General features: G+C 32.8%; 1 protein-coding gene and 1 long non-coding RNA gene across 7 annotated transcripts in view; one reads left to right on the top strand and one right to left on the bottom strand.

The window, feature by feature from the left end:
- LOC139178803 (uncharacterized) overlaps positions 1 to 14,903 on the bottom strand; it is a 44,258-nt gene extending 29,355 nt beyond the window's left edge. The window contains exons 1-2 of the long non-coding RNA XR_011563265.1: positions 14,778 to 14,903; positions 14,452 to 14,574 (exon numbers count right to left, since the gene is read on the bottom strand). This is a non-coding gene — a long non-coding RNA (uncharacterized lncRNA). The remainder of the gene's footprint in view (positions 1 to 14,451; positions 14,575 to 14,777) is intronic.
- The window catches only part of SUPT3H (SPT3 homolog, SAGA and STAGA complex component), a 431,789-nt gene that overhangs the window by 36,419 nt on the left and 375,876 nt on the right, over positions 1 to 19,494 (top strand). The window lies entirely within an intron of this gene.

Below are 19,494 nucleotides of genomic sequence, written 5' to 3'. Positions count from 1 at the left end.
CTTCAGTTGCTATTTCATCTGACAATTTGTCTTCTGTATTGCCTGTTTCATTCAGCTGATTGGAAATGGAAAAAAAGACCCTACTGGGCACCTGCAATTTTAAAATACTTAACAGTAAATATTAGTATAAAAATATCAAGAGAGTAATTAGTTTTCAAAATGAGAGTCTAAAGCCCTGTCAGTTTGAGGCCTCTGAGATTTTATAATGGGTTCTTAAAAACCGGACTGAGGAGCCGCCTAGCAGGTGAATACCAGAAGCCCAACAGTTGCCCTCAGCAATAGCCATGCCTCACGAGCTCTGCGCAGCTAGGGTGCTGGGGAGCCATCTCAGGAACATGGGCCAGATAGTGTTTTTAATCTTCAGTAAGGAACTGAGAAGTTTGTGGTGATACTTCGTGTACAGCATGGGTAAATACAGCCTGAAATCTAGTTAATACAGTTGTGCAGCTTAATAATTTATACAGTGTAATTATTGAGTTATTAAACAATTTGAATTTGTCGAATTCATAAAGACCTTGTTTTACAAGAGAGAGTTCTGTACCACAGGTCCGCTTCATGTTCAGGCAAGGTGGATTAATTGAAGGGTGAACACGAGAGTTATCTTTAGGTTTGAAAAGTTATGTTTACAAGTGGAAATGATTAGTCTTTCTGTCAGTTTCTTGCAAGTCTCTCAGAATTAGTAATTAGGAGTGAACAAGGAGGTGCTCTTCGCTCAGCATCAGACAAACTGTGGAACAGAAATGGAGTGGACAACTTCAGGGAGCTGGTAACACCTTCATTGAATGTTATTTTGAATGGGGCTTATCACATTCTGTTTTTTCTGGGGATCTTGTGAAAATACAGGTTCTGATTCAGAAGATTGAGGCCTGAAGTTCTGCATATTTATATATGCTGATGCTGCTGATCTGTGGACCACACTCTTGAGTAGTCAAATTTATTTATTAAAAAATTAAAAAAAATTTTTTAATTGGGGAAAAATTGCTTTACATAAGTGTTGTATTGGTTTCTGCCATACAACAACACAAATCAGCCATAATTATACATTTATCACCTCCCTCTTGAGTCTCCCTTCCCTCCCCTCAGCCCACCCCTTTAGACTGAGTAGTCAGATTTAGACTTTGAAGAGGATTTAAGAATTGGAAAGTTGATTATGTGTAATAACTGCAGTGATTTTTTTTTTTCTAATTGGCTGTAGGTACTTTCCACGTGTTGTCTTACTTTTCACAGAAAACGTTCAAGGTAGGTGGTAATATTTTTAGGATGAAGAGACTGAGGCACAGGGAGCTTAAGTAGCTTGCTCATGGTTTTGTAATTGGTGTGACTGGGATTTAAACTTAAAAGAATCAGAACCTTTGCTAAATCTGTCATGTTTCCATGAGATTCTATTGTTTTTGTAAAACTTATTTTTTTGCACATAAAAAGAGTTTTAAATTGTGGGAATTTACTTCATTTCTTAAACAGCTTGAGCATCGGATAAAAAAAACCAACCCAACATTGTTCCCAGTAGCAAATTTGTTCTGTGGGTTCAGGAAAATAAGCTTTTTAAACGTTAAAGCATACTGTCAACTAAATTTTAAAAATGATAATATTTATTCATTTTTTAGTGGAAAAATATTGACAAGTGTAAAAAAACAAAGTTTTTCATAATTCTATTATCTAAACATAATTTTGAGTTCCTCTGATATACATGCACACCCATGTATAATTTTTTAAAAATGGAAATTGTGTTGTGTACACCTATTTTTTTCCTACTAACTGCAACTTTAATCATGACATAGTGAAACTCTAATTTACCCTTTTCCATTTTTTCTCTTAATCATTGACAACTTCACCACTCTCTCTTCAGCTACAGTCACATTGTCCTTATTCTTTGCCCCTCCCAATAATTGCTGCCAAATTCTGCTGGTTTCTTTGTGTTCTCGCTTTAACTTGCCCCTGTTTTTCACATCCAGGCTCGATTTCTTTCTACTAGTCAATAGTGACTAAATCACCATGTAATTCTTCAATTCATTCTCTTCTGCTTCCTTGGTTGACTGTTTTGACTGCACATAAAACCTTTTGTCTTTTCTTACATCTTTTTAGTAACTTTAATGAAATCAGTGTGAATACTTGTGCAGTTTAAAGTCAATAAAGTTATCTGACCCTGTTAGCTTTTATTTCTAACTAAAAAAAAAATTTTTTTAACTTGGCACCATTGCGAGATAGGGTACCAGTTTGCATGTTTCCTTTTTAATGTAGTATCTATGATTTTATACTTGCATGTGTTTATTTAATTTTACTAAGTGATTCGTGCCTTATTTAGGCTTTGTGAAGTTGTTGGTTTGCAGAAGATTGGAGAAGTCTCTTGACATTTGTAAATGCTCAAACAGCTTTCTCTTCTTGGTTTGTTATTCTCAAAAATGTCTCATCTACCTGTCATCACCTATGGCTTCTGGTCAATGCATCTTTTCTCAGTGGAGCCATATAGATTGAGAAATGTAGTCTCACAGCTTTATTCCTACCCTCTGCCAGGAAAAAAAGCAGCTAGAGCTCTCTTGTGGCTTCTCTAAGATTTTTTTGTCTTAAATAATAATGGAGAAATGGTTGTGGATCTAATTGAGATGAACAGTGCATGTCAAAAGATTTACTTCCTAGAATCATGTACATAATCTCTTTGATAGGTAAAGAAAAATGTACCCTTAAGAGTGGATGTTTGGGAGCATCAAAGATTCAAGTAAGAGATCAAGGAAGAGTTTAAGAAATTACGGTTAGAAATTAAGACTTGGAAATTAAAGTTACCTTGGTCACTTAGCCTAACTGTGGTCATATAGGCCTTTTTAGGTTGGACAGCGAGGTCTGGTAAAGGGAATGTTGTGGATAGTTACATGAACTAGGATTTGACTCCAGATCTGACAGACACCAAAGCCTGTGATTAAAATTATTATTGTTTAAATTTTATAAAGAAGAAAGATTGTAAATTCCTTATATTCAATTTAACAGCTTAATTTTTAACTCCTAAAATGGTATGTTCATATCACGTGAAGTATATACTGTGTGGTATGGACATTAAATAAGATTTTTGATTCTAATAATAGGTTAAGAATTCTTTATTGCCTTGGAATTTTCATCTTCTGATTAAACCTGACCTAACCTTATCACTTGGTATCCTCTTCAGTTTTATTTGTTCTTGATATCTGATCCTCACTGATCAGTATTACTAAAACTTACACTTTCGGAGACTTCAGAGATGCAAAGATTCTCTCTTTGTATTTTGTCAATTTAATAAAACTTCATGTTACTGAGAAGTAACACCTTTACAGATGAAACAGGGGATTATGAATTGACTTCATTAAGGTTGTGAATAACATTGTAAGGTGGTAATTAAGAGTGAGAAGCTTGGGTTTGAATCCCAGGTCTTCAATAGTGTGACTTGGGCAGATTTTATTACCTCATTTTCTGTTTCCTCATCTGTAAATAATTATAATACCCATCTTATATAAGAGAGTTGAGAGAATTAAAGGAAATAGTGTTTATAAAGGGGCGTAGTGCCCTGCACAATAAACACTCAAGAAAGAAAAGCTAACATAAAAGCAAAATAGAGTTTCAATTAAAAATCATGAAGGTATGTTCGGCACATACATATTCTTAAAATATGTTACTGTGAACTTAAATGAATTTAAAGTTTAAAATATTAGATTTTCACAATAGATTGAAATTATATACTTAGAATATTTATTTAAACCTAAAAATAAATATTAATTTGGGTGGCTGTTCATCTCATTGAATTGTCTGTGCTTCTGACTTCATTTTCCTTTTTGATGTTACCTGTTGGACACATCAGTGTTGACTAATATCTCTACTTGAAGGAAAGGCAGGAAAGTAACAAACTGAAATTTGAATATTACCTGATTTGTGAAATAAACTTTACAAATGTTTACAGGGGAGACAGTTTGGAAATTTATATATGTACCACTTGCCTTAATAACTTATTTGTGTCTTAAGCTTATTATAAGTTGACTGTTGGCTCCCAGACTTGGCTAATTTACCTGGAAGCTTGGCTTAAAAAAGTTTTCCAAGACCCTCTCTTCCCCTCTCCCCTTCCCAAGACCTGTTCCTCAAGTGATTCTGTTGATCAGTCAGACCTGGGTGTCACTGGGCTGCACCAACTCAAGTGTAGCACTATGAGCTCCGTAATGGAACATACTTAGTGTTTTTTTTTTAAATTAAGCAATAAGGCAGCTTAGTTTACTTTGAAAGGTTTTTATGGCAAATACAAGTCTCCTTTGAAGAAAATCTGTGCCATCTCAGAACTGTAACTACTCATTATAATATGATCATTTAAAAAGTATTTACATTTAAGTTGGAGTGGTTCCTTTTTTCTTTTTTTAGAAACATGTAAATCAGATAAAGATAGAATCTTATTTATAATTTTATTACTCTTATATTACCAAATTTCTGTTTATGACACCTTGCTTAGAACATATGTCATGAAACGGTTTATGCTCGTGTGGCTCCAGAGCAGACCTGGGCTTAGAGTGAGGCAAGCACGGTGCCCAGGGCACAGTGTTTGAGGAAGCACTCATTCCAGGGCTGTGCGTTAGGATCTCCTAAAATTCTGAACCCCAGGCGCCTGCCTGCTTGCCTCACTCTCTTCCAGCCCTGCTCCAGAGAAGTAGACTGCATATAAATTATTTTAATTTCAGTTTAGCATAATCTTATGCATGCTTGAATGTTTCATAAAAATAATCACAATGAAAGTAGTGTAGCCAAACCCAAATTTATATTATCCACAAAAAATCCGTTCACTGTTGGAAAAAGATAACATTATGATTTTATTCTTGCATGTTCAGTGATTGTCAGAGTTTCAGAAATTCCAGTTCAGTTGAATCTTGTCTCAAACTGAACTGTGCTTATTTTATCTACTGGCAGCTATTTGAAACCATTAGTCCTCTATCATAAGTTTCTTAATTTGATAAGGAGTACATTCAGCTCTTAAACTTATGGATGATTATTGAAGTAATAAGTAGTAACTTCAGTTTTACTGTAATTTCTGTTAATAATTTTAGAATTCTTTGAGAATTTGCCTATGATTTTTCTTTTTTTTTCTTTTTTGAGTGCTACATCTGGAAATGCTCAAAAGTTGTTTGCCTTTTTAAGAGAACAGTTTGCAGTGAAAGTATAACTCCTTTAGAGGTGAGGTTCAAGTTAACGAATGATGAACCATAATGTGAGGAAGCATAATATTGTGAATTATTATTTGGCAAACATAACTAATGCAGGCATTAGCTGCTGAAGCCATTAATAAAGTACTACTTGCAGAAAGCTAGAGAGATAGGCAACACAGAACTTTCTCTGTAAACTCTCAGAATGTAAACTAGAGTACAACCTAGCTTATTCAATAAGGACTAAATTCTTTAAGTTTGATATGTTTGTAGGTTCCATGATTAATGTGTAACTCGAGTATAAAAGGTGTATTTAGAATCTGTTAAAATTTGTAGATGTGACATCATTGTCATCAGGCATTTTATTTCTTAAAGTTAGAATTTATTTAAATGCACTTTTTTTTTCCAAAATAAATTTTTATTTCTACTTACAGGGGTGCCAAAGTAAGTTTTACTAAATAAAATTATGTAATATTTAGGTCTGTTGATAGTGTTTAAAGTAAACAAAAATAAACCCATAACAACCAAGGGTGGAGGAGTATCTAGATTTGTTTTTAGCTTTCTTTTTCATGGTTTCTCAGAAGTGTATCATATTATAAATACATTCAAAATGTTTTTCTCTGAGGATATGTAGCATTCCTATAAAGGTTAAATCAATAAAAATGATTTGGACACATTCCTAAGCATGGCTAGAACAGGTAGCCCGTTGTTTTAGGTACCCTTGAGTTTCTGGAGCAGATCATTATGGCGTAGCAAAAGAACTTACTAAAAGTTGCTTTCTATGTGTAGATGCATCAGCTTAAAAAAAGCAAGATTTTCTGACCTTCTAGAAATGAATATTTTTAGGGTAGCCCTGTGAATATTGATTTAATGATATGTTTTAAACTCCAAGTTCGAAGCGTTTTTTTTTTTTTTTTCCCTCTTCTCCGAATGCTGAAGATACACCATAATTGATAAGGAAGAGGTACGTACAGGAAAAATGCAATGGGCGAGCCTTTCTAGCCAGTTTAGAATAAATGGTAGTCTTATGAGTAAAGAAAGATTCGCACATTATAATTGCAAAATTAGGAACGAGATGTGATTCTTTTTAGTCTTGCCAGTTTAGAAGAAAATTCCGTAGTCACTGGGATGTTATCTGTTCATTTGAGCAGTTCAGAAGGCAAGCTTACATTTGAGCATTTATTTTAAAAAGCGCATGTGCTTCTCCTTTGCTCAGTGTTGACTTCTTAGTGTGGTATTGTTGCTAGGGTTTTATTTTATGCGTTTGCTTCCTGTTCTCTTGTTCATTTCATGTTTGAGTGTGTAAGTTTTAAGTTCATATGTAAGTTTTCAGATCATACTCTTTTCACAGCTGCTTTTCAAAAAATAACTGTCAGCTTATAATAATAAGGTAATTTTTCTTAAAGTTTCCTTTAAAACAGCATTCAGGATATTGGATGTTTTCTGATCATGGAAGCACAATGAATTGACCATGTGTTTGGCAGAATAAGGTTTAAATCAAAGTGGAGAATTTGAGTTACATATAGTAATGTAGTTTCGTTATACAAAATTTCTAATCTTGTACATGTTAACATATATTTACTTTGTGCATAACTGCTTTATCGAAAATACTGTTATTTGTTGGAACACATGATTTCATTTCGTAGCTAAGAAAATAGTTTGAACGTGTCTCAGTAAAATTTTTTTATCTATATAAATTTATATAGAATGCTTAACCACTTAATAATGAAATAATTTAGCAATTTAAGCCAAATATTTTGCTTTCTTAAAAAGTTATTATCTCTTGATATATTCTGATTTATCATTATATTAAAAATAAGAATATTTATGAAAATAAAATAAGCTAATAATCACATAACTCAGTTTTCTCTCTAGATACTTGCGTATGATAATTTTTAAAAAATCTCCTTAGGTGTTTTCCTTGGTCCTGTTGGGACACTAAAATATTCTGTAATCCGCTCGCACATATTATAAGGGAAATATATTGTTAAATCTTTATTGTTAAATTAAGGGTGATGATCTTCTGACAATACTGATTATCTCTATCTAGGTTAGATAATGGCATTTTAAAAATAAGGTGGACACTTGTGGTAAAAAGTTTTAAAAAGGTTATACGTTTTCCTCCTAAAATAGGGAACATATTATATGTGTTTAGTTTTAACAAGTGAGGGAATGTAAAGAATTCTGTGTGAACACTGGAGTTTTAATAATATGAGAAAGAGGAGTTTCTACTTATGGAGAGAAGGTTGGATTAGTGATCAAAGGTTTGGATTACATTGACTTTCAGGTTTATATTGCTTTACAGATGTTCTGTAGGGCATTGTCTTTGTCAGTCTATCTGTTTTATGGATTCCCTTCTTAAATCTTTTTATTTTTGTGTTGAACTCTGTAAGAGCAGTAGCAATTTTTTCTGCATTTTGTCAAAAGCTGAATTACCTGAAAAGCTTTACAAATTTTCATGAGAAGTAAAGAATTAATCTTGCTAGATTACCTTTTGTAACCAGCTATCTTGCCTGATATTGGATGCTACTGCCTTAATGGAAATTTCTTGTAGACATCTTCTTATGATGTCTTATTATTTTTGAATTGGGTGCTAAGGTCCTTGTAAGAAGTGCTTGCATAGTTTTACATTTATATGTTTTATGGAAAGCACAGTGATTGATAATAATGTAGATTCTTAGCATAAAGAACTTTTCTTTCTGTGCTAGTATAATGCAGATTTCTGTAATCTGATAGAAATTTATAAAATAAACTGAGAATTCACTTTTCAAAAAATAGGGTTTCTTTGAGCTGTATTTACAAAAAACTCTTATAATAAAATTTTTATTGATTAAAAGGAACATGCACACTGTAACTTTTGGATACCCTTGTGTCTAATTCTGGGATCAGATTACGCTAATACAGTAAAACCAATGGGATAAAAAATATTAATTATAAAATACAGCTTTTTTTTTTTCAGTTTCATAGTGAATGAATTCACTTTATTTAGATCCATTTAAGGAGTTTTTAATCATTTGGTAGAAATGATGATACCTTTTCACTTGAAGATTGTCCTGGAAATTTGAAGTTTAAATTGGGAACTTCAGTAGAAAAATTAGAAATAAAATTAATTATAATTATTACTATCAAAATAACCAAATTAATATAGTGCCAAATTGTTTACCTAGATTATATTGTCAGTGAGTAAATATGTAGAAAATATGCCTGTTTAGTACCAGGCCAGAATTATTCTTTGATATAATGTGTGTAAATGGGTATTTGTTAACAGATTAATTGCATTTCATATTTTCCCTTGTGAAATATAATAATTTGTTTAACTGATACCAGTTTTTAATGTAAATTTATAACTGGGAAATAACATCCTTGTGTTTTACAAGTGTATTTTAATCTTGTATTGCCTGATAGATGCCTAATCTCTATTGTTGGTTTTACAGATTAACATTTCTCTGTTAGTGTACATGTAAAAAGTAATTGATTGTCTTTCCAAATGAACTTCAAACCATACCTTAACTAACTAATTTATAATTATTTTCTTCCTGGTTTACAGTTATTATCCCAAGTTTCTCTAGTCACTTATGTATATGCCCAGGCAAATTCATATACTACATATTAAAATTTTCATAATTGAAAGAAATTGAAGTTTTATATACATGGCAAATACACGCCTCGCTATAGAACTATGTCCATATCAATGGAAAGTTCTGTGGAATACTGCAACATCATTATTAGAATTTTTCTAAAGAAAGAGTGCATATACATTTTTTAAACCTTACTGTTATTGTGATTTGGCTTGCGTTTTTCCTTTATTTCCTTTTTCAGCTTGTGCTTTTACCAAACCATACAATGGGTTTAGTTGCTAGATACCTGACTGCAAGATGTATCTAACAATAAGGAGTGTATAAACAAAGTTTGGCATGCTCGTGGGCCATATAATTTTCACAAACCTGTAAATGTGTATTGAAATTTTGAGTTTTAAACTTTTAAGTCTTTTATGTAAATATATTTTTATAGGTGAGGGTATAATAATTTCAGTAGATACCACTGATAATAAAATTGAAAAGTAAAGTAAAATTGTTTGGTTTTGTGGTAGAAGTTATTGACCTTGCACAGGCTATTTAGGTGTGCCTTGTTAGGACTGTCACTTCTCTAATGTAACTCTTATGTATAATTTCTTAAGGGATGGTAATAGAAGTCATGCAGAGAACAGACTTTAAACTAATGGCCACCATAGTCTTAAGTACACGTCTGGGAATAATGCAGCTTGTTAAATTTTCTGACATCACTACATCTAATTTTAAGGTATCTTAAATATCATTAAAATTGCATTCACTTAATGTATGTCTGTGTAGTGCAGAAATCCTTATTTTGTGGACAGTTGATTGGAAAATTGAAAATCACTTAGAGCTAAAATCACACTTGGTATGAGTTTTAGTCCTGAACTGCATATTGGATGTTGGACTTATGAGTAGTAACAAGAACACAGAGTATTTAGTGGAGATGTATAAATAATGAATTTTTTTTCGCTGCATGTATTAAATGCTTATATAGGACTCAGTTCTACAGCTCATTTTATTTTTGAATTATCTTAGATATCCTGATGAATGATGAGGTTTTTATTTATGTAAGACAGCATATTTATGAAAAAATATACCTTAGAGTCAACATCCTGTTCAACAACAACAGTAAACACCCGAATGATTGAGACCGTGTCGCTTACATTCAGCCCTGCACCAAGGTTGAATCCTACGTCTTCAGTAAATAATATAAAGGAGAGACATTCCGAAGAATTCAACAGAAGATGAAGATTTTTGTATACAATGTAATAAAAGAGCATTTAATCTCAGTTGCTATTCAGATCTTTAAAAAATTATGTGGGAATGTATGTGTGCTTGCTGTTAAATGGACAAAAGCTTGTGGTCAGCTGTGGTTAAGATTGTAAGGAGGCTCCCTTTGAATAAGGTATAGAATTTCCCCGTTATTTTTTGAATTGTAACACATTAAACAAAATACGTATTGACTGAATTCCATAAACTTTGAAATGGCAATAGATTGTATCAAGGTGTATATTTTCATTATGTGAGACTTCCTTCTCTGAAAATTTGTTTTAAAACTGTTTTCATATTTCTTGAAGCATTTCCATGTACTTTAGACAACTTAAAGTATTTTGCTCTTTAGAAAATACTTGAGTATGGAGTTTGTTGTTATCCTTATTATGGGAGACTAATGACTTTTTTTGGGGGGGGATAAAAATTTGTATTCAGTGGATTCACTGGTCTAGGAGAAAAAGGTAGTGCATTTTGGTTACCTCATAGGAAGACTGCGTAAATTAGCATTGATTTTGCTAGCACCCATTTACTAATAAATTTTGCATGGCAAATAGCTAGGAAAAATAGTTATGCTTTAGTCATATTATAGTTTTTTGTTCGTGGGAAGGATTTCTTCATATTGAAGGTATTTGCCTGTTTGACCACATGTCTATTATTTTTACAGAGGCACAGTGTAGAGGTAGACTGTCCAGTGAACCTTAATGTGAAATTATCTCTCAAGACTTTTGTTAGCTAATTAATTGCGTTTGCAATCTTAATTCTTTTGAGGAGCTTCGTATGACCTCACTGTTGACTTAGAGTTGTCCCATTTAAGTTTCTTGGAACAAAGGTTAAAACAGCATGCAAGGTTTTTTTTGCATGCTTTGGAGAGGAGTTTGAGATGTTACCCTGTTTTGCCATTAGTTTTCAAGTATGCATGGGTGCATCATTAATCATAGGAAATGCAAAAATAAATAATCCAGTCCCATTGGATTTTTTTATATGAATACTTACCTTTTCCCTTTTTTGTATATACAGTTGAGGTATTTAGGTAACCCCTAACCTTTTGCTTCAACAAAGAAGTACAGTATAAAAATATCACCACAGTTTTCATGTGAGCAGCTCTTGAGAAGGGAAAAAAAGCCCTCTAGATGAATATTTGTTGGGGAAAAAAAGTTGTGATACAGAATGTCTTAACTCAGCCCCAATACAGTACTTGAGGACCACCAGTGTATAAAATTGAAAGCACATGAGCTAGAAAAGGTTTGTAATTGATTAGCGCTGCTTGGAAGTATTGAAGTACAGTGAGTTTTGATTTGTGAATGGTTCTATTCAATAAAGATTAATTCTGTGTGTTTGATAAAATCTTACTGCCTTCAATGAGTTAGTTTCTTCCCCCCTCTGCAGTTTATTTAACCATCAAATATTTCAGTGTTCTTTTAACAAACTGGAACATTTCTATCTTACTGAATTTAGCATTAGCATGACTGATTTAAATAAGTCAAACTATCAGTGATTAGCTTGAAGGGTGTAATCGAATAGATTAATTTTTTCTTCTTTTAAAATGACTAGAATATATCATAATATAACCATGTGTATTTCATGCTTTCTTGTGATTTAAAGACTATCAGGTTTATATAGACTAACAAAAATTTTTTTCTGATTTCTTTTAAATCTTTTATGTTCTAAAATATTATAATGTTTAAATGTGAAATCTTTACCAGTTTTCATGTAAAATTATGTTTATTTACTCTTATGTAAAATAATTCATAATAAGTATGTTTGGAAATTGCATCAACCTTGTTAGTTTTTAATAGGAGTGATCCTCTATGTATGTTCTTTTTAAATCATCTCCCTGGATTTTGGAGTTTAGCTCTCTTATTTTAGAAGCAAGTTGTGACACTTTGTTGCTAGTCAGTCTTGAAACTATAAAGTCACTATCATTGGTATGAACCACAAGTATTGTTTTGGAAGTCAATGTTCACACATCACGTTCTGTTGGGCACTGTGATCAGTTGCAAAGTTTTATGTAGAAATTGTCAGCTGATATATTTTCATAAGTAAGTTTTTAATGGTAAGATCCTCCATGAGTTACATCTATTTATTTTAACAGACTTCATTTATGATAAATAATGAACAGATTTTGAGTAGCACAGATTGAAAATTCATACACACACACTCTCTCACATACTCACACATACACTCACATTGTTTTCCCTCATTATTTTGAGGTGAAGCAGTTGGTCAGCTTTGTCCCTCACCTAGGAAGAGCCCGAACTTTTAAAAGTATTTTACAAAATCGGAGTACATACTTGTGACATTTCATTAGGTTATTTTGGTGGTCAATTAGGTAAAAATGTAAAGCCTGAAGTGAGGTTTCAGACTTCAGATGGATCCCAGAAGGGGGAATGTTTGTAGTGTGATGATACCCTTGTACCTTCTGTCCACCGCCCACCTGTAATTAGTCCGGTGAAGTGGGTGCATTTTATGTTCTCTATCCAGGCTCTCCAATACTGTTTGGGTGTGGGAAGGGGTAAATTCCACTTTGCAGAAGAGGAAGACTTAAGTTATGATGTATAAGCATATATGACATGTGATAGAAGATTATCTAATTCACTGTTACATGCCTTGTTTCTAACTTGATCAAGTTTTGAAAATTTTACTGTAGAAATAGTTATTAAAGATGTTTCAGAAATATAAGACTCCCTGACATGATAGAATAAAGAACATTTTAACATATTTTTTGTGACTATATTAATAACTTTAAATCTAATGCTGAAATAGTGCTTGAAATTTGTGTTCCTGATCTGGTTTGAAAAGTCATTATTTTTTTAAAGCAGAGTAATATTGTGAAGAGTAACTTAACTTCTTGAGGTGCCTGTTTCAAGTTATCCCTCCATACAACAATTGTTTTAAGCATTTTTACCCCTCTTTTTGAGTAGGAACAGCAAAAGTTTCCATGTAGAAACTATAATTACAAGAGTTGTTAATGCAGTCTAGTTGTGTATATGTTCTGCTTCCTTAATGCAGAAGTTTTTACAGTAATGCTTATTACCTTCCATTACATTAAAAAATAATCTGTGATTATTATATTGGATGTGCTATATCTGAGGGGGCCCACTTAGAGCTGTTGAGGAGTCACTACAGCAGTTTTACATTTTTTGGTAAAATACATAGTACATTTCCTCACCCTTTTAAGAGAAACCTTTTTTCTCCTTCAGGTTTAATTATTTCTCTTTGACCGAAACTAAGACTGATCCTCTGGTAGCCAGTTAAAATGTGTGAAGTAGGAGGAGTAAAGGAAACTCCAATCGTTAGTTGTAAGTGATAAAGCAAAGTTAATACAGGTATACGCAGCAAAAGGATTTATTTTAAGGGATAAAAGAAAATTTTATAAACTTGTCTTATAGAACATGTTGGACATCATAAAGAGAATCTTGTAAGTGTTTAGCTGTTTTACTTATATTACCACTTTAGCTGATGAATGTTAAAGTAGTTTACTTTTTGTATCAACACTAACTGGAAATTAAATATTAATACTATATTATGCCTGTTTTATTTGAAGTCCAGCATGACTTAATTGGTCTGGCTCTTTTAAATCATGCAGAGTATCCTTACAGAATTTTCTTTTTTATGATACTAAACGATAACTCATTTGGTAGGTTCAAGAGTATGATTAAAAGAATCCTAGACGTTTTGATGTTTGTTGTGTGTTTATAACAAGTTCTACATGTGGGTAATAGTGTATAGATGTAAATGAAAATTGTATAGAAAGTTATGATTGCTTGTAAGTTTTTGAAGACTTCTGTGAGCTTTTTAATATCTTGGATTCCTGGGCAACTATAAAGAGTTTTTAAAAATGGCTGTTAAATACTTATCATAATTTTTTTCTGTTGAATATATGCTTTAGTTCTGTAAAATTGTTTAGAAACAAGCTTGTGCAGATAGCTTATGATGCAGTTTAAAATTATAAATAGATATCTTTTAGTTGAGCTGGTTAAAATGTTAGTTATACTGCAGGTTTCTTTCTCTGTTTTGCATGCTTGAGTATAATGTCAAGATACTTCTGTGGTCTGTTATTTTGTAAAATTGCTTCCTTTTTAAAGTTTGCTCAAATATTGGGAGCTGCCGGAATGAATACTTTTCACAATACTTTGACTAATTTAGTGTCTAATTTTATTTCAGTGAGGGTTAATGAGAATATTAAACTTTGCTTTACTGTTTCGGCTACCTCATTTCTATAACCCTAGAAAACATTTAGACTAATGTGAGATAATTTAATTTTTTCTATTTCAAGTCATTAGCCCGAGAAGTAGATAAGTTACAGATGCCAGAAGCACATTTGTACTGCAATTTCATTTTTCAGCTTTCAGTGCAACAAAACAGCATCATTATGACCTTTCATATAATGTTAGCCGGCGAAGCTAGCAAGTTTATCCGAGCAACATACCTTTCTGTTTAACAGGTTCATCTCTGATAGGATTTTAAAATATGATAACACTTACCCCAAAAGAAGTTTTGCTGACATGGTGTCACTGTGCTGAAGAGGCTGTTTGATGCCATAGTCCCTCCTTTTTTTTCAGATAGAACTTGTACCCTCTGTTGTAAATTCTGCTTGCAGCCTTAAACTGAAAACACAAACCATACCCAAACCTTGTTTTAGTTTTACAGTATGCCTGCAGTACATAGACTTGATATTTATTTTTTTTCTGTCAAGAAATTATGTAGCTGGTAGCATGGGAAAAGCAAGGAAACAAAACAAAAAAGAGAATGAGCAAATATTGGAAGGACCTACTATTACTGCATAGACTGTGGTTTAGAGAGCACTCACTGACTCTGTTGGTCTCGGTGGCTGGTAGGGACCTGCGGAGATTAACCATTTAAAAACCAGAGACTTCTTGCTGTCCTCCTGGAGAAAGTTTGCACCGCACTTGTGGTTCTGTGGTTGTTTGTGAGGCGAATGAAGCATTCACACAATCCAAAAAAGCAAAAGCTTTCAAACTCCTTTTTTTTGCAAGCACTATTACTGGAGAGACAGAATCATGTGGTTTGTGACCTCACAGTACTCACAGTCAAGTGGGACTGCCTACCACTGTGGCTTCCCCCCCTTGCTCATGCTCTCTCTTTCTTTCTCTCTCTCCCTCTGACAAAAGGCTTGTGGTAAGGCCCTTCCTGGCATCCAGAAGGATATAGCTTTTTAATTTTTGTGACTCATGAGGATTTGGATAGAATACAAATGCTGAAGGAGCCCAAACTCCTGTAAGGTTAAGCGTCTGTGGAGCAGAGCTCTGCAGTTGGGGGCTTTCTTTTCTATCCCCCACCCCTATATTTTTGGTGCCTCCTCCTTTTATTTAGTTCATTATTGTGTCTGTGGAGAAGTGAGCAAAATTGGCTCAAGAGGCGGTGTGTGAAGTCCTGAACAACAGTGATGATTTACAGTAATTTACATCTTTGGACTGTATCACATTCTGGGGTCTGCTTCATATTTGCTGGGTGATTGGAGTCCTGTTTTTCTTTTTCTTGTCTTCTTAAACTCGTGAATCTGTAACTCATTGTAAAAAAGTTTACCTTTTTTAAGGTCTGGTTGCAAACTGCTTGCTGGGCTTGACTGTAAATTGGCTGTCATGAAAGTGTTAGTCTGGGAATTCCTTTACAAATATTAAATCATGTCTGTCTAGTTTATGTATGATCAATACTGGATGCCGGCTCCTACAATAAAGATGAAATATAATTAGTACATTTTGTATTACATTTACCTTTATCTCATGGCTAGTTTGAGTATCTTATAAAAATGAATAGCAAGAATTATAGCATAGTTTATTGGATGGATCTTAGTTTTCTTTATGCCTGTAATAATTTTTTATTTTTCAAGGAAATATACTCATTTTGTATAATCCTTTAAATAGTTTCTTTGGATATTAGTTTTAACAGAGCCTTTGATAGCAAATCTTATACAAATATAAAGTAAAATTCTTATGTTGTAACGTAGATTGTTAAATGTTATTGATTTTTCTGAGCTCAGAATGGAGTGGGTTAACAGAAGTTGTATTTTTTGTTTATAATAGAAGCTTTGAAATAAATTACAAAATGCTGTGTGTAGTAAGGAATAATGCACACAGAGTATGTGAGTCGTCTCGATTTGCTAATTCTGATTCAGAAGAAAATTGGAAACATCTTTGGGAAACTATCTCCTTTTTTGCCCCTTTGGACATGTATGTATAGAACTCATTTTCTTATTAGGATGATTATATATCATAGGCAGAGAATTTCATATTTATGAATAGAGCTTCCTGTTTTCATCAGTTGAGAGCGATGGGGTATTTTTCAACAAAAATTATCAAGCTGAACAGACCAATTTCTAGGCATTTTTTGGCCAGTTATCCACGCCACTCTGAATTTGCATGTTAGACTTCTTCCTGGTGTGATAGTAACCAGGAGTGGCATGAAGTAAATGACTGGGAGGGTGGGCGGAGACAGTGAATTACACAACATTATTCAGGGTATATAATGGGGTAGGGCTGGGAAATAGTAAGGAAGATATTAGAGCCAAAATGCCCCTTCGTGTGGTCATCCTAGCCTACTTCAATATCTGCTTTTGGTTTATATTCGGTAAAGATAAATGTACTAATATGTTCGTAAGCTTCTTAGAAAAAAATAATTTCCCCAAAATACACTGGGAGGACATTGAAATGGCTTTAATCCTTTATTATTCAAATGTCTAGAACTTTTCCATAATAAACTTTTAGTGATAAAAGAAATACATTTTAGTGTTTTATTCAAAATACAGATTTGTCGTGCCTCATCATGTATGTAAACAGATTTTACATTGAAAACTAAAAGATTTCATTTATCGTGCAGTTATTCGTGCAAAAAGAGAAAAGTCATTCATTGATTCTCTTTCTTAAATAAGGCGTGCAGTGGGATCCGTAGCTATAATTAATATCTAAAGTAAGTTAAAGGACAACTTTGTCCATATAATTTGTGGAATTTTCAAGCATAATTCCATATGCTCATGCAATAGCACAGAATTAGGCAATTGAGAAAAATGTAGTAGTCTGATAAGTATAAACGTTTTTTTCTTTTCAGATTTTTTCCAGTTATGATTCCGTGACTTCTTGTAACCCCAACTTTTTGCTAAATGTTTTCTCCCTTAAAATATTTTTTTTAATTAAGTGTACTATGATCCTCTAAATTAACTGTGTATGTATTTGAATAATTTCTAACATCTATGTGTCTCTTAACTGCTTGTTCTCTTTTGCAGGTAACCCTTCTGCACATAATTTTTAGGTCAGAGTAAAACACTCTTACTGCTTAATAGCTTAGTAGATATTGTTGACTATGACCTTTCTGCTCTGGGTGAGGCCCATCTCATTCTGACTGGAGAACATATGAGGTCATGAGCTTTAAAGTTTGTATATTCATTATCTGCATACACAAAAACACATACATATATTTTTTTTCTTTTTCTAAATTGAAAATCTATCCTCTTTGGAGTAACTATTACTTTGGGGTAAAAATTTAAAAACAATAGTGATAACGGGTACACATTTGATAATTGACAGTTTGTTTCATTAGAAATAGCTTACCACATATGATGAAGAGGGACTGACTCAGCAGAGTCATTGCAGATAAAGCCCTTGATTATGCTTCACATCAGAAGTGAAAGCCACAGGGTTTTTTTTGTTGTTGTCTGGTTTTTAAAGACCCTCAAAACTTCATTTTTTCGGGGGATATATGAGTATTTGTTATGTTGAAGTAAGTAATGAATTTAACTCTGCTGTATAAATTATGTATTATAATGCCATGGAAATTATAGCTTTGAACTTGAAAACAGTTTCACAAAAGTAATTTTGCTTCCCATTACCTTATATTTAATAAGTTTGTCAACATTGGTTGAACTTTTTATATTGTATATTGTTAGATGATATAACACTGTAATGTTTTAAATACTACATATAGCTTCATTGTTACCTTTTGAATCATTTTTAAAATTTTCTGAATTAATGATCCTTTTATAATACAATCATTTTATCACTATCAGTCTTGTGCCCATTTCTATGTTTTTTTTAAATTGTTTTAAACTTCTCTTTGTTGCTACTCTATTTTTTCTTTTAGTTGAGAACAGTAGAAGCAGCAAAATAGGTTTGATGTAGGAGTTGTATAAATTGTAGAAATCCTATTTTGGCTTAAAATGTTCTCATTGATTACGAGGTTTTAGCAGGGAATTTTCTTATTGTTTCAGCGTGGTATGTGGCAATTTTTTTGACAGTTTTTTTTGGATTTAATGTATAGCTATTGAGACATATATAGAATTTATTGGATCTTATATTGATGCTTTGAAAAATGTTTATATTAGTAAAATACATATAATTTTATTAATATTTTAAATTATGATTATGAGAGATTTAATTCTACTTATTTTAATGGAATATATATCCATGTTAACTGCACACATATGTGCAGTTGTATGTATGTGCAAGGTATTATTTTGTGGTACTTTAAAACATTTATGTGGTGTGTGTATATATATGTATTGTATAAAATGTGATATTTTTTTGTAATGGGAGTACTGTTTGTTTTCCTCTGCAGTGTCTTTCAGTTTTGTGAAAACCCAAAACACTGCCATATCCATGATTGTTTGAACAACTTCATTTGGTTGGTATAAGCAGCTTTCTGGCTGACCGTGAGATGATGTGGAAATTGGATGCCAAAAGAGAAAGTAGTTAACTTCTGTCTCTCTCTCTCTCCCCTTCTCTTTCCCTTTCCACTCCTCCCACTTTCTTCCCTTTCTCCTCCAGGCTTTTTTGGTTTCTCTTTCTCTGTTTTGACATTTCTGTAAAATCTCAGAGTAGATTCTTAAGGTCCTTGTAGGCGATATTGACATTAATCTTCACTAATGAATATGTAGGAGGTCTGCAGCTTCTAACATTCAAGGCGAATTATCGTTATAGCTTGATATAGTACACCTCATTTGTTAGGTGGTATTGGCATCTGATTACAGAGATTTTCTTTCTTTTAACAATTTTAAGTCCTTCCTCAGTGTTAATTTACTTTAACATTATTTCACACGAATTTAGGACTTTAATTGTGAGGATTACTTTTTTCTCCCTTGGACAGTTTTTCAAAGTACATAGTGATCCATACTTGTTTAATGTTACTGTATAAATCATGTTTCTTATAATTATTAAAACAATTCATCTTCTATTGCTGTCACTTTTCTAAGGAGAAAAAAAGGCGAGAACTTGCAGAAAATATGGGAAACATGCTCATATGACAGCTGAGGATGTGGCTAGGGTAAAGCAGGAAACTCCTACCCACAATGCAATGTTACATATACTACCACTTAATAAAATTTATATCAAACATGCTACTGACAAAACCAAAGAAAAATAATATCCCTGCGATACTAGTTAACGTACTAAATATATCTAGGGAAAAGTGAAACTAATCTTTTTGGAACCTTTGTACTTAGAGAATGTAGTAAATGAAACTGGGGCATCATAGCACATTGGAGCCTTTGTGCTATGGGTCTTGCTTGTAGGTGAAAC

The sequence above is a fragment of the Bos indicus genome, chromosome 23 (assembly GCF_029378745.1).
Source record: "Bos indicus isolate NIAB-ARS_2022 breed Sahiwal x Tharparkar chromosome 23, NIAB-ARS_B.indTharparkar_mat_pri_1.0, whole genome shotgun sequence".
Taxonomy (NCBI): Eukaryota; Metazoa; Chordata; class Mammalia; order Artiodactyla; family Bovidae; genus Bos; species Bos indicus.
Note: the sequence above shows the minus strand (reverse complement) of the source record. Positions and strands in the feature narration are given on the sequence as shown.